At 54.7% G+C, this 11,980-nt stretch overlaps 1 long non-coding RNA gene across 2 annotated transcripts; it reads left to right on the top strand.

Moving 5' to 3' along the window:
- Positions 1-54: 54 nt before the first annotated feature.
- Positions 55-3,402, top strand: LOC136374822 (uncharacterized). Of its 2 annotated transcripts, XR_010745980.1 has the most exons (3): positions 55-93; positions 1,062-1,116; positions 2,970-3,402. It is a non-coding gene; the product is annotated as an uncharacterized lncRNA (long non-coding RNA). The 2 variants fall into 2 exon arrangements; XR_010745979.1 differs by lacking the exon at positions 55-93 and having other exon boundaries at positions 184-1,116.
- The last annotated feature ends 8,578 nt before the right edge of the window (positions 3,403-11,980 follow it).

Consider the following 11,980-nt stretch of genomic DNA (forward strand, 5'->3'; position numbering starts at 1 on the left):
CGATGTGCCGCTAAGATCGTGCATTCATGTTGGGTCATCTTTGTTGTAGCTGACTGAGACGGCAGCCCGGTGACACCAGGAATTTCCCTGAGGGCGAGGCGACCTTCTTCACCACCCGGAGGCGTGGATTTGCATCCTCAGACGTCCGAGAGATAAGTGGAGGGCTCCTGGCTCACCGAGGGGATGAAAGCGGGCTGCCAGGGCAGGGGTCACCGGGAATGGAGTTTTGGGTCAGGTTTGGAGGCGGGGATGTCCAAGCTGTGACCCCTTAGGCTACAGGAAGGGACAATCTCATTTTTGATCCCTGTGCTGAGGTGAGCAGGGCAGAGCAGTCGTGGCGTGTGTCGTGTCACTCGTCTGTGGTGCCCTCTGTGTGTTTTGGGTGTTTTGTCTGCCATGTGTTTTCCCTTTGCCCTTCGAGGGGCTTATCAAAACCCTGGCATCGCTCTCAGCATCTCTGGTCTCTGCGTTCCTCGGCCAGGTGCCTTTGACTCGGCTGCTCAGACACGCACCAGAATCCATCTCTCTTCACAAGCATCCGGTCTGGTGCCTTTTTGGGTCTTGTTCTGAGCTGTGTCCACAGCTGTGCACTGCCACGGTCCATTCTGGAGGATTAGGTCTTTTAGGAATGCAAAGATAGGTAGAGGATTCTGACCGTGGCATTCTCGGGCATCCATCTCCTTGGTTCTTGGGATAATTCATCCCATTGTCATCTTCTTGCTGCAGGGTTCTCTGAGCCTGGTCAGCTCACCCTCAGTCTTACCTCGGTCATCTGATCCCGAGTCCTCTTGGTCGTTCCTCTTGCCAAGAGATTTCTGTCGCTGTTGTGTCCCCTCGTTTGTCCTGCCCTGTGTCACGGGTGTCTGTGTGTGTTTGGGCCGGAGCTGCTCTGCCTTGCTGCTCAGTCTGGATGTAGGGATAATAGGGTAAGGCCCGGGGAGTTGGAATTTGTGACGTAGGGTGTAGCTGGCCTGTGGAGGGTGTTCCCATGTTGCCACGTGGTGTCTGGAGCTGTCAAGTTACTCTGCAGCACTTTGACCTGTGTCCTAACTTTCTTTCAGATGCAGAGGGATAAAATCCCTGGCAGAGCAGCCCAGGGACCAGACACTGGGGCTGGTAAGTTACAGGCTTCAAAGACAGCAGTTTTTTTAATAGCTGTCAGATTTATATCTTGATTTTGAGACTCTCTGTTGGATAACTGTGTGGTTAAGTCTTATTTTGAAGTTAGCTGCTTCAATAATGAATTTTTACTGCAAATACCCTCTCATGTCAGAAGGTTAAAGCACTGACACCAGCATGCCACCTCCTTAATTTTTAGCAGCAAAAATTGATCTTTACTAAACTAAAACCTTCATTTTTAAGACATAAATTCATAGGGGACAGGTCTCCCCAGGAGCTGTGTGGGGCGGTGCTGGGGGAAGAAAAACAGGGTCAGGAATGTGTGGGGCAGAGCTGGGGAGAAAAGAGGGGTTAGAAAATCTATGGGACTGGAATGGGGTCAGGATGTGGGGCACGATTGCGATCTGTGGGGCAGGGAATGTGTGGGAATGATGTTCCCTGCCCAGACATTCTGGCCCTATAGATTTCTCTGACCCCATTTTTCTGCCCCACACATTCCTGACCCATGGATTTTCCTGCCCCGTAGATTTCCTGGCTCTGTTTCTCTCCCCCAGCTCTGCCCCACACGTTCCTTCCCCCATTCCTGCCCCGCAGATCTCTGCCCCATGGATTTTTCTGCCCCCTGATTTTCTCCCTGAGCTCTGCCCCATACATAATCCTGCCCTACACCTATCCTGCCCCACATCCTGACCTCGTTTCTCTGCCCCACACATTCCTGCCCTACAGAGTTTCAGATGTCAAATACAAGCGAGTCTGGAGTTTCTCTGCATCTACTCCCACAAACTACAGGTGACTCTTGGATAGGAGCAAGTAGACCTGTTGAATTCCCACTTCCCTTTAAAATCAGAGCAGAGGAAGCAGATTTTAAATCATCATTCCATGAACTTCCCCTGACTCGATGACTGTGCCAAAAGATTTCAGTGTTAGGAATTTGTGAGCTTGTTTTCCAGGCAAGCTGGGATTTTGGTATTATTCCTTCCTTTTATTTGATGTTTCTCCTCTCTCTGGTTTTAGGAAGGGAATGTTTATTGCAAAGGCTAGTTTTCCATCCTGATTGGGATTTTGGTACGTGTTAGGGCACGTTTCCAAGGAAATATACCAAATTAATGTTGGTAAATCAGGCGTTGTTCAGCACCGTACCCACAGAATTCTGCGAATTCCCAGCAAAACTTGCCAAGTGTTTCATGGCCATGATTCATCTCTTTGTAAAGTTCAATTTGCTGCATTTGTAATTCCATGGATCCCCTTAAAACTTCAGTCCTGGCCTGGCTGCTCTTCCTGGGACACAGTGAGGTGGTTCTTTCCTGCCTTGGCACACGTGTGGCTGCTCGTCCAGAGTGAGCTTCCCGCTAAGATAGAATTTGTTTGCAAGCAAAACTGGGCATTGTCTAGAAAACCTTAGTTTGTGGGAGGCACTGGGTTTGTTTTCCATATTGCAGCCTAATCCAGGAAACTCCTGGAGCTGTGTTAGGCAGGGGCATGAGGGCAGAGCTGCATTTATTTAATTTTGTATTTTATTTATTATGTTTTATTTTGTCTTCTTTGTGTTTTTTTTTTTTTTTTTTTTTTTTTTTTTTTTTGTGTGTGTGTGTGTTATTTTCGTTAGTATTGTGTTTTTAAAACGTTTTTCTTCTTATTTTTTAATTTTAATTTTCAATTTTCTTTTACTTTTTTACCTAATTTTAATTACTTTTAGTAATTGTAGTTTTTTATTCAATTTTCTTTCTTTTTATTTTTAATTTTATTTTTTTACTTTTAAATTTTATTTCCTTTTTCTATTTAATTTTGTTTCTTATTTGATGTATTTTTGTTTTATTTTTTCATGTTTTCTCTGTTCCTGTTTTCCCCAGACTCTTTCTGTCCCCGGGGCTGTGGAAGTTTGGCTGCTGGCAAGAAAGAAGTTGAGAAACGACCTCCCCGTGCCCTGGACGTGTGGATAGAATGGAGGGCGCAGTTCAGCAAAAGCTCCGTGTTTTCTGCTCGGGTCAAACAGCTGAACGGAGAAAGCCCTGAACCCCCCGGGGCCCTTTTATTCCTTTCAGCCCCCGAACAGGTCTCGTCCCACCCGTGCACAGAATCGCCAGCAGCAGCCTGATGTCGGGGTGTATTTCAGAGGCAGCCACAAAACAAAGTCGACGCTTTCTTTTGTAGCTCCCCGAACCTCCTTGGTTATTATTATAGCCATGGTGGAATTAATTTGTTCTTTTAGTAAAACATTCTGTATAAAACATGTACGATATCTAATGCCTATGTCTCTTTGAAATAAAAGTATTCTGCAGCTCCGTGATTGTTTCCAGGATGACGTTAACCCCCCATCTACAAACTAAAGGGAGGAGTTCCCTGAAGGAGATGGGCCTTCTCCTGAGATGACATTCCTAATGACTCAATGCTCCTCGCCTGACTGAGCCTTTATCCACACTCTGCCCCGTGGCCGTGGGTATGCCGAGTTCCCGAAAAACTAATCAGAAGGATCGGCTCTGCCCCGAGCCCCAATCAGCAGAGCAGCAGAGGAAAAGAAAAGAAATGTAGATTTGAAAACAGCTGCAGAGTAGACAAGAGAAAGAGGCAACCTCTTTCCTCAAGCAGAGACTGTCTGGGGCAGAATCTGTGAGCGGGGAGGGGTGCGGCTTTGCAGTCACACCTGAGGTGTGCACCCAGCATTTAATCCCGGGGGCTAGATGCTGTCCCATTGCTGTTGGCTTTTTCCACAAAATACTGATTCACAAAATTCTATTAATGAATTGGCACTTTTAAATGAAACTGGACTCGTTATTTATAACTTTTATTAACAAAGAAATCCAAAACAAAGCAAAAAAAAACCAAAAACCCTCACATCCACTCCCCCAAGAACAAAACACTGAAAGAGAAATTATGCCAGTAATTTTCAAATAAAAATTACATCTTGACCCCTTAGAGACCCAGGTGCATTTAATCCTCATTAAGTGTGGTTCTGATGTGTTAGCTTGATGATTTCATCTAGTTTAAAATACTGTTTATTTGTTAATATGTTAAACACGAATTAAAAAAAAAAGTTAAAAAAATAGAAAAATAAGAAATATCAATAATAAAAATAAGTACAATATATACGGCTACATCTTAAATATATTTATAACGTATTATATGCAGTAGACATAGATATGAATAAAAACGACGAATGGTAATGATGATATATAAATATATAAATAATTATAATTATGACTAAAATATTAAAATAATTAATACAAAAAAAATTGGAACATAGCTTAAACGAAAGGCTTTTTTGGTTTCAGTTTGGCTGATGGCTGGGTTCTTGCAGTTGCGGTTGGGGGTCTTTTGGGTCGTTTATTCCAGAGGATGTTCGGAAGGGCATTTTTGGCCGCGCGCTTTTTTGCCTCCCGCTGTGCGCCGCTGCCCCGGGCCGGGCTGTGCGGCGGTGCTGCCACCGTGTGGGCAGAGAGCGGTACTGCAGCTCCAGCCCGCGGCAGCCCCGGGCTGCGCTCAAGGCGGTGCTGCCACCGTGTGGGCAGAGGGCGGTACTGCAGCTCCAGCCCGCGGCAGCCCCGGGCTGCGCTCAAGGCGGTGCTGCCACCGTGTGGGCAGAGGGCGGTACTGCAGCTGCTCCCCGTGCCCGTCAGCGAGCCGCACGGCAGCCCCGGGCTGTGAGCTCGAGGGCAGTGCTGCCGCCCGACTGTGGATTTGGGGTGTCTTTGGAGGCGGATTCTCGGGCTGATTTGGGGCTGAATTTTTAGCCGACTTGGGGACAAGTGAGAGGCAATTTGGGCTGAATGCTGATTGATTTGGGGCTGATTTGTGCATATTTTTGGGCTGAATTTGAGGTTGATTTGGGCTGAATTTTGGAAAATTTGGGCTGAATTTTGGGGTAATTTTGCTGAATTTTGGGCGCTTCTGGGCTGATTTGTGGGCTGAATTTTAGGAGAATTTGGAGCTGGTGTGGGTGGATTTTGGGGGTCATTTTGGGCTGCATTTTGAGGTGAGTTTGTGCTGAATTTTCGGTGATTTATGGGGTATTTTGGGGCTGCTTTTGGAGCTGCTTTTGGGGCTGGTTTTGGGACTGTTTGGGCTGAAATTGGGCTGATTTTGGAGCAGATTTGGGGGTAATTTTTCTGGCTCTTTTGGGAGAAATTTGGGTCATTTGGGGCTGAATGTTGGGCTGATTTGGGGAGCATTTGGAGCAGATGTTTGGGTGGTTTTTGGGCTGATTTTGGCTGATTTTGGGCTGAATTTTGAGGTAATTTTGGAACAATTTTGGGTTTAATTTGAGGTCAATTTTGGGGTGAATTTTCACTGATTTTGGGTCTGAATTTGGGATCATTTTTAGGGCTGATTTTATAGATTTTGGGGCTGAATTTTGGGGGTAATTTTAGGATCATTTTGGGAGAGTTTTGGGACAGTATTCAGTAGGTTTTGGGCATTTGGGGGTAATTTTGTGTTGTTTTTGGGCTGAATGGTGGTTGATTTTGGGCTGAACTTAAAGGTCACGAAAGGTTACGGGGTCAAAGGTCAAAGGTCACTAGAGGTCATGTGTTCACAGGTTACTAAAGGTCACGGAGGTCAAAGGTCACTAAAGGTCAAAGGTCAAAGGTCAAAGAGGTCAAAGATCAAAGGTCACAGGGTCAAAAATCAAAAAATCAGGGGGTCAAAGGTCACGGGAGGTCAAAGGTCAAAGGTCACGGGGTCAAAGGTCAAAGGTCACGGGAATCAAAGGTCAAAGGCCAAACGTCACAAAAGGTCAAAGGTCACGAAAGGTCAAACGTCAAAGGTCACGGAGTTTAAAGGTCAAAAATCACGGAGGTCAAAGGTCAAGAAAGGTCACGAAAGTTTAAAGATCACGAAGGTCAAAGGTCAAAGGTCACGGAGGTCACAACTCGGGTCACTCGGGGTCACACCTGGGGTCACACCTGAGGTCACTTGATGTCACACCTGGGGTCACTCGGGGTCACACCTGGGGTCACCCGGGGTCACACCTGGGGCCACTTGGGGTCACACCTGGGGTCACCTGGGGTCACACCTGGGGTCACTCATGGTCACACCTGGGGTCACCTGGGGTCACCTGGGGTCACCTGGGGTCACTCGGGGTCACACCTGGGGTCACCTGATATTACACCTGGGGTCACACCTGGGGTCACTCGGGGTCACACCTGGGGTCACCTGGGGTCACTCGGGGTCACTCTGGGTCACACCTGGGGTCACCTGGGGTCACACCTGGGGTCGCTCCGGGTCACACCTGGGGTCACCTGGGGTCACACGGGGTCACACCTGGGGTCACCTGGGGTCACTCGGGGTCACTCGGAGTCCCACCTTGGGTCACCTGGGGTCACCTGGGGTCACACCCGGGGTGACACCTGGGGTCACCTGGGGTCACCTGGGGTCACCTGGGGTCACTCGGGGTCACACCTGGGGTCACACCTGGGGTCACTCGGGGTCACCTCAGGTCACACCTGGGGTCACTCGGGGTAACACCAGGGGTCACCTGGGGCCACCCCTGGGATCACCTGAGGTCACACCTGGGGTCACTCGGGGTCACACCTGGGGTCACCTGGGGTCACACCTGGGGTCACTCGGGGTCACACCTGGGGTCACTCGGGGTCACTTGGGGTCACACCTGGGGTCACCCGGGGTCACACCTGGGGTCACTCGGGGTCACCCCTGGGGTCACCTGGGGTCACACCTGGGGTCACTCGGGGTCACTCGGGGTCACACCTGGGGTCACCCGGGGTCACACCTGGGGTCACTCGGGGTCACACCTGACGTCACCTGGGGTTACACCTGGGGTCACACGGGGTCACTCGAGGTCACACCTGGGGTCACACCTTGGGTCACCTAGGGTCACTCGAGGTCACACCTGGGTTCACATCTTGGGTCACCTGGGGTCACACCTTGGGTCACTTGGGGTCACACCTGGGGTCACTTGGGGTCACACCTGGGGTCACACGTGGTCACTCGGGGTCACTCAGGGTCACACCTGGGGTCACCTGGGGTCACTCTGGGTCACTCGGGGTCACCTGGGGTCACCTGGAGTCACACCTGGGGTCACTCGTCGTCACACCTGGGGTCACCTAGGGTCACACCTGGGGTCACTCATGGTCACACCTAGGGTCACCTGGGGTCACCTAGGGACACCTGGGGTCACACCTGGGGTCACTCGGGGTCACACATGGGGTCTCCTGGGGTCACCTGGGGTCACACTTGGGGTCACTCGGGGTCACCCCTGGGGTCACCTGGGGTCACTCGGGTTCACACCTGGGGTCACCCGGGGTAACACCTGGGGTCACTCGGGGTCACACCTGCGGTCACCTGGGGTCACACTCGGGGTCACTCGGGGTCACACCTGGGGTCACCTGGGGTCACACTTGGGGTCACTCAGGGTCACACCTGGGGTTACACCTGGAGTCACACCTGGGGTCACTTGGGGTCACACCTGGGGTCACTCGGGGTCACCCGGGGTCACACCTGGGGTCACCTGGGGTCACACTTGGGGTCACTCGGGGGTCATACCGGGGGTCACCTGGGTTCACCTGGGGTCACTCGGGGTCTCACCTGGGGTCACTCGGGGTCACACCTGGGGTCACACCGGGGGTCATCCGGGGTCACACCTGGGGTCACCTGGGGTCACGTGGGGTCACCCGGGGCCACACCTGGGTCACCTTTGCTCACCTGGGGTCACACCTGGGCTCACGTGAGGTCACACCTGGGGTCACCCGGGGTAACACCTAAAGTCACCTGACGTCACACCTGGGATCACACAGGGCCACACGTGAGGTCACCTGGGGTCACCCCTGCGGTCACTCGGGGTCACACCTCGGGTCACCTGGGGTCACCTGGGGTCACTCCGGGTCACCCCTGGGGTCACCTGAGGTCACACCTGGGGTCGCTCGGGGTCACCCCTAAGGTCACCTAAAGTCACCTGGGGTCACTTCTGGGGTCCCTCAAGGTCACACCTGGGGTCACCTGAGGTCACACTTGGGGTCCCTCGGGGTCACACCTGGGGTCACTTGGGGTCACGTGGGGTCACCTGGGGTCACTCCTGGGGTCACTCGGGGTCACACCTGGGGTCACCTGGGGTAACACCTATGGTCACCTGAGGTCACACCTGGGGTCACTCCTGGGGTCACCTGGGGTCACTCGGGGTCACACCTGGAGTCACCTGGGGTCACACCTTGGGTCACTCCTGGGGTCACCTGAGGTCACACCTAGGGTAACCAGGGGTCACTCGGTGTCACTCGGGGTCACTCAGGGTCACACCTTGGGTCACCTAGGGTCACTCCTGGTCAAAGGTCTCGAGAAGTCAAAGGTCAAAGGTCACTAGAGGTCACGGGGTCAAAGGTCACTAGAGGTCAAAAGTCAAAGGTCACTAGAGGTCACGGGGTCAAAGGTCACTAGAGGTCACGGGGTCAAAGGTCACTAGAGGTCACGGGGTCAAAGGTCAAAGGTCACTAGAGGTCAAAAGTCAAAGGTCACTAGAGGTCACGGGGTCAAAGGTCAAAGGTCACTAGAGGTCACGGGGTCAAAGGTCAAAGGTCACTAGAGGTCACGGGGTCAAAGGTCACTAGAGGTCACGGGGTCAAAGGTCAAAGGTCACTAGAGGTCACGGGGTCAAAGGTCAAAGGTCACTAGAGGTCACGGGGTCAAAGGTCACTAGAGGTCACGGGGTCAAAGGTCACTAGAGGTCACGGGGTCAAAGGTCAAAGGTCACTAGAGGTCACGGGGTCAAAGGTCAAAGGTCACTAGAGGTCACGGGGTCAAAGGTCACTAGAGGTCACGGGGTCAAAGGTCAAAGGTCACTAGAGGTCACGGGGGTCAAAGGTCACTAGAGGTCACGGGGTCAAAGGTCAAAGGTCACTAGAGGTCACGGGGTCAAAGGTCAAAGGTCACGGAGGTCACAACTCGGGTCACTCGGGGTCACTCGGGGTCACACCTGGGGTCACCCGGGGTCACAGCTGGGGCCACTTGGGGTCACACCTGGGGTCACCCGGGGTCACACCTGGGGTCACTCAGGGTCACACCTGGGGTCACACCTGGGGTCACTCGAGGTCACTCGGGGTCACCCCTGGGGTCTCCTGGAGTCACCCCTGGGGTCACCAGGGGTCACACCTGGGGTCACCTGATATTACACCTGGGGTCACACCTGGGGTCACTCGGGGTCACACCTGGGGTCACCTGGGGTCACTCGGGGTCACACCTGGGGTCACCTGGGGTCACTCGGGGTCACCTGGGGTCACACGGGGTCACACCTGGGGTCACTCGGGGTCACACGGGGTCACCTGGGGTCACCTGGGGTCACACCCGGGGTCACACCTGGGGTCACCTGGGGTCACCTGGGGTCACCTGGGGTCACTCGGGGTCACACCTGGGGTCACTCGAGGTCACACCTGGGGTCACCTGGGGTCACCTGGGGTCACACCTGGGGTCACTCGGGGTCACACCTGGGGTCACCTGGGGTCACCTGGGGTCACCTGGGGTCACTCGGGGTCACACCTGGGGTCACACCTGGGGTCACTCGGGGTCACCTCAGGTCACACCTGGGGTCACTCGGGGTAACACCAGGGGTCACCTGGGGCCACCCCTGGGATCACCTGAGGTCACACCTTGGGTCACTCGGGGTCACACCTGGGGTCACCTGGGGTCACACCTGGGGTCACTCGGGGTCACCCCTGGGGTCACTCGGGGTCACTTGGGGTCACACCTGGGGTCACCCGGGGTCACACCTGGGGTCACTCGGGGTCACACCTGGGGTCACCTGGGGTCACACCTGGGGTCACTCGGGGTCACCTGGGGTCACACCTGGGGTCACCTGGGGTCACACCTGGGGTCACTCGGGGTCACACCTGACGTCACCTGGGGTTACACCTGGGGTCACACGGGGTCACTCGAGGTCACACCTGGGGTCACACCTTGGGTCACCTAGGGTCACTCGAGGTCACACCTGGGTTCACATCTTGGGTCACCTGGGGTCACACCTTGGGTCACTTGGGGTCACACCTGGGGTCACTTGGGGTCACACCTGGGGTCACACGTGGTCACTCGGGGTCACTCAGGGTCACACCTGGGGTCACCTGGGGTCACTCTGGGTCACTCGGGGTCACCTGGGGTCACCTGGAGTCACACCTGGGGTCACTCGTCGTCACACCTGGGGTCACCTAGGGTCACACCTGGGGTCACTCATGGTCACACCTAGGGTCACCTGGGGTCACCTAGGGACACCTGGGGTCACACCTGGGGTCACTCGGGGTCACACATGGGGTCTCCTGGGGTCACCTGGGGTCACACTTGGGGTCACTCGGGGTCACCCCTGGGGTCACCTGGGGTCACTCGGGTTCACACCTGGGGTCACCCGGGGTAACACCTGGGGTCACTCGGGGTCACACCTGCGGTCACCTGGGGTCACACTTGGGGTCACTCAGGGTCACACCTGGGGTTACACCTGGAGTCACACCTGGGGTCACTTGGGGTCACACCTGGGGTTACACCTGGAGTCACACCTGGGGTCACTTGGGGTCACACCTGGGGTCACTCGGGGTCACCCGGGGTCACACCTGGGGTCACCTGGGGTCACACTTGGGGTCACTCGGGGTCATACCGGGGGTCACCTGGGTTCACCTGGGGTCACTCGGGGTCGCACCTGGGGTCACTCGGGGTCACACCTGGGGTCACACCGGGGGTCATCCGGGGTCACACCTGGGGTCACCTGGGGTCACGTGGGGTCACCCGGGGCCACACCTGGGGTCACCTTTGCTCACCTGGGGTCACACCTGGGCTCACGTGAGGTCACACCTGGGGTCACCCGGGGTAACACCTAAAGTCACCTGACGTCACACCTGGGATCACACAGGGCCACACGTGAGGTCACCTGGGGTCACCCCTGCGGTCACTCGGGGTCACACCTCGGGTCACCTGGGGTCACCTGGGGTCACTCCGGGTCACCCCTGGGGTCACCTGAGGTCACACCTGGGGTCGCTCGGGGTCACCCCTAAGGTCACCTAAAGTCACCTGGGGTCACTTCTGGGGTCCCTCAAGGTCACACCTGGGGTCACCTGAGGTCACACTTGGGGTCCCTCGGGGTCACACCTGGGGTCACTTGGGGTCACGTGGGGTCACCTGGGGTCACTCCTGGGGTCACTCGGGGTCACACCTGGGGTCACCTGGGGTAACACCTATGGTCACCTGAGGTCACACCTGGGGTCACTCCTGGGGTCACCTGGGGTCACTCGGGGTCACACCTGGAGTCACCTGGGGTCACACCTTGGGTCACTCCTGGGGTCACCTGAGGTCACACCTAGGGTAACCAGGGGTCACTCGGTGTCACTCGGGGTCACTCAGGGTCACACCTTGGGTCACCTAGGGTCACTCCTGGTCAAAGGTCTCGAGAAGTCAAAGGTCAAAGGTCACTAGAGGTCACGGGGTCAAAGGTCACTAGAGGTCACGGGGTCAAAGGTCACTAGAGGTCACGGGGTCAAAGGTCAAAGGTCACTAGAGGTCACGGGGTCAAAGGTCAAATGTCACTAGAGGTCACGGGGTCAAAGGTCACTAGAGGTCACGGGGTCACTAGAGGTCACGGGGTCAAAGGTCAAAGGTCACTAGAGGTCAAAGGTCAAAGGTCACTAGAGGTCACGGGGTCAAAGGTCACTAGAGGTCAAAGGTCAAAGGTCACTAGAGGTCACGGGGTCAAAGGTCACTCGAGGTCACGGGTCAGAGGTCACTAGAGGTCACGGGGTCAAAGGTCAAAGGTCACTAGAGGTCACGGGGTCAAAGGTCAAAGGTCACTAGAGGTCACGGGGTCAAAGGTCAAAGGTCACTAGAGGTCACGGAGTCAAAGGTCACTAGAGGTCACGGGGTCAAAGGTCACTAGAGGTCACTAGAGGTC

The sequence above is a fragment of the Sylvia atricapilla genome, unplaced genomic scaffold (assembly GCF_009819655.1).
Source record: "Sylvia atricapilla isolate bSylAtr1 unplaced genomic scaffold, bSylAtr1.pri scaffold_142_arrow_ctg1, whole genome shotgun sequence".
Taxonomy (NCBI): Eukaryota; Metazoa; Chordata; class Aves; order Passeriformes; family Sylviidae; genus Sylvia; species Sylvia atricapilla.